This window comes from Idiotropiscis lumnitzeri, chromosome 4 (genome assembly GCF_059441095.1).
Source record: "Idiotropiscis lumnitzeri isolate Australia: NSW breed Sydney's pygmy pipehorse chromosome 4, RoL_Ilum_1.0, whole genome shotgun sequence".
In the NCBI taxonomy this organism is placed as follows: Eukaryota; Metazoa; Chordata; class Actinopteri; order Syngnathiformes; family Syngnathidae; genus Idiotropiscis; species Idiotropiscis lumnitzeri.
In genome coordinates this window covers 11,468,106-11,471,922 of record NC_142394.1, presented here as the reverse complement: position 1 = coordinate 11,471,922, position 3,817 = coordinate 11,468,106, and positions in this window count along the sequence as shown.

The following is a 3,817-nucleotide window of genomic DNA, read 5'->3' as shown; positions in this document are numbered from 1 at the left end:
AAGTCTGTTTATGGGTTGGTTAGTACAGTGCTTATTAAAATATACAATGCGTTTCCCTTTCAGGATATTTGCAAAATCAAAATAAAAAAGCTCATTTTATTTCTTCTAAAAATGATCGGACAACGAACAAATTTAGACGTTTAAATAATGTTATTCACTCAAGACTACAGGGAGTCCAGGTCTATCCATCGTCACTCACACATATTCCATGCCAATCTCTCCAAAACACATCAACTCTACCATGGAGTCAATTTGATTATTTCATTCATCCATCAAGGTTTTGCGACAGCATCATTTCGGTTTTGCAGTGGGGGGAATACGAAATAGCTCACTTTAACATCTCAATGTTAAGTGTGGTTCAACTACTTTTCAGATATAGTCGGTGCATATTTGATAAGCATCGGCTAAAACACATCTTTTTTTTTTTATCACCCAAGACAATTTATTTTTTCCCATTTTCATCATCTCCCTAACATTTGTTTGCCTTTCAACCTAAACAAGCCTCACTATGTGTGCGTGTGTGTGCGTGTAAATCATCCCAACCTCATCCAGTTACTGACTCGAAAATCCATCCGCAAATTGAAAAAGGTCCAGCGAGAATGAAGTGACTGGCCTGATTTTCCTTTCTCTCTCTCCTGAACAAAGATGTGAAAATGAGTTGTGGCTGCAAGGTTAGAAATCACCTACTTCCAGCTGTTGTGGTCCTATAGATGTCAAAAGCTTCATAAATTTGTTAGCCTGAAAGGTTGCGGATATGAAAAGCAATATTACATGGATGCGACCCAACTTTACTGACAAATAATAAAACTTAAAGGGTACAAACATTACTGCATCGTTTTGATTTTTGATTGAGGATTGTTGAGAACTTTTCGGATTTATGGAGGCGTGGCAAGAACTCCCATTGAGGTGTAGTGCGTCGACCAAATTCACAAACACACTGAACTAGACTATTGCGAAAATGAACATCCCTCCATTTTGCGCACACTAACTTCTGTTACCAAATTGTCGGATGAGTTGGGGGCGAGGCAACATCGTGCGTGGCAATGCCAAGAAAGGCGCAACTCGGCCCCAAACACGCTAGACTAGACATGCGCCGGCACCAAAATGAAGTTACGCCCATTTTTACGCTAAGTGCACGGGCACCACTCTGCTAAAATAGGACGCCAGGTGTTTTCTAACAGAAATCCCTTTTCCCGTTTTATTTTTAACTGAAGGAAATTTTGGTTACTGCAATTGTTGTTATCCAAATGACAAGTACAATTCAACTCAAAAGTTGCTTAAGAAAATTTGCCTGGCTGACTACCCACTTCTGATGACAACTGATATCAATCCGGCTTCACTAAAAAGAACTGCAAACTGACAGCACACGACTAAATTGTTGATACTAGTTTGCAATTCTTCGTTTGAAAGACTGTATTGAATGTGCACTTTTGCAGGGCTAGCAGAGCCGATAAAAGAGGTCTATCGAAGGTCATACATTTATAAAGGTGGCAATGTTCATTTTTGATGTACACTGTCCGAGAGGGATTCATTGAACAATGTTTATTATTGTGCTTGTTGTGTTCAGTGGCCCACATTATTATCTCTGTAAAGCCAGATTTGTCTGTACTTGTATTCTATTGGATTGTACAAATGAATCCTATGTGGCCACTGGCCATTGCGTAGCCTATATATCTGTGTGAGTAGTATGTATGTGGCTGCTGTTGGGATAGCATTTGAAAATATATTGTTTCATGCTTTGTCTGTTATGTCTTGGAATTTAAATCTGTGAAATTAGCATATAAAGCATATGCTTCCGAATACCAGGGTTCTCAGTCATGCGTGTCAATCACTCGCTCAAGGCACATAGAAACATACTGACAAGATGAAATCAAATTGTAATGATCCAACTCCTAATGACAAGGGATACAGCTCTTGCTCACAGCTTTAATATCAATTGGCAAATCTTCTGGGACAATACCCAGAGAGATGAACCCACAGTTTGGTTCATTTCCCTGAAGGGTTCCCAGATAAACACAACGGGAATTTGTAAATACTCCACTGGCCAGGTAAGGCTAGAATTCATATGAGATGTGTGCACCTTTCCTTGTATTAAAAGGAGGAAAATGAGAATCACCAGTATTTGTTAAGAGAAATTAGCCAACGGGTCTAAAACACAAATGTGTCATTTAGTTTGTGACCAAAATGAAGTAACAAAAGACTGGAGGTTACCTTTAATTCCGTTGATGCTGCATCTGAATATGGTTCAAAATTCATGGCTTGCCAACCACAATTTCTCCTCAAACATTTTAAATGCCTAAACCTTACAGACACCAACCATTGTCTCAACATTCCTAGAAGCAAAAGACAGCAAAGTGCAGGCCAAGAAGAGCCCTTTTACAGTTGCAGGTGATGCAGAGGTCAATAGGCAATCAAATGCAATTGCATTTCCATTGTACACCGTGCAAATTCAAGATCAAATGTCCATCCTATTCTAAAAGCGGGAGTCAGGAAGAGAAAACAAGACAGAATGAAAACAATATTACTGACAAAAATTAAAGGAATGGATTTGGTTGTTCGTAAAAATTGCAATTGTAAAACAAAGACGGAAAAAACAATATTTCCCTAATATCGTTGTGGTTAAACCTCAACAAAGAGCAATAGTTCTCTACCATTGCTCAAGGATTTGTAGCACGGTAAAAAGAAACCGAGGCAAATTTAATCTCTAGGTTTGAGTAGTAAGCTTACATATTCATTTGTCTTGGAGCAACAGGGTGTGAGAGTGGCTAAAAAGTAGGTGTGGTAGATGTTGGGATGACAAATACGGAGGAAAAGAAAAAGGCGATACCAGAAGTACAAGATTAAAAAATGTTAAATGAGTGGCAGAGTCGCAAGAGAACATGAAAAGCTGATGGTTTTTAAGATGAGTAGGCTGGCTTGAGAAATACCCTTGACCAATCAATTGAGGTGAAGCTGGAAGCCGTGGCCACTCTGATTTTATATAATAAGAGATGAAAGTGAAGAAGCGGGAATGAGACTTTATTGGGATAGCACTGCTTTCACTCACATTTGCATTTTGAATATTGTTCTTTAAATTGAACTACCATATTACTACTGCTACTCATTACATACATAAGAGTCAGGATTCCTTTTAAATATTGTAGTTGTTAATCTTTTGGGAAAACCAGACAGTTGACACAAACTGATTCTCCAAAAGAGAAAAAAAACAAAACAATTGCGTTTCAATGACAAGATTGTTCAGCATTGTCACGCTCTACCTAGCTGCAGGGATTTTAGCTTCACAATGTGCGTGTATAACAGCCAAACAGGAAGTGGTGGTTGTCTAGGTAATTGGACTCAGGTGTTGGCAGGCGCAAATGCAAACAAATCCCTGACAAAAAAAACACATTGGCATAATAGCTCTTTTATTAATATGTAACTTGTGGATTTGATCCTTTTTATTCTTCCTCCACAGCAGGGAGATGCTGGTTTGAACAAAAAGGATAACAATAGTTCAAACTACATGAGCTCGGACACATTGTTTAAAAAGCCGAGAGGAGAAGGAGGAAGAAAATAATAACAAGCAAAAAAATCTTATGGAGCCATTTATCATAGGTCTATTATTGGATCAGGTTTTGTAAACTCTCAACTCTTCTTCTCCATTTGGCTTAGCCCAAAACCCATAATATCTGATTAAAAAAAAAAAAAAAAAAAAAAGTCATCATGTTAAATTCCCAGTTTGCTTCCTAGCTGTAATGCTACATGCGAATGGAATGTTGGCATCAGAATTGAAATCAGATTTTTTTTTTTTTTAACTCGTCAACTATTATGTCTCCAC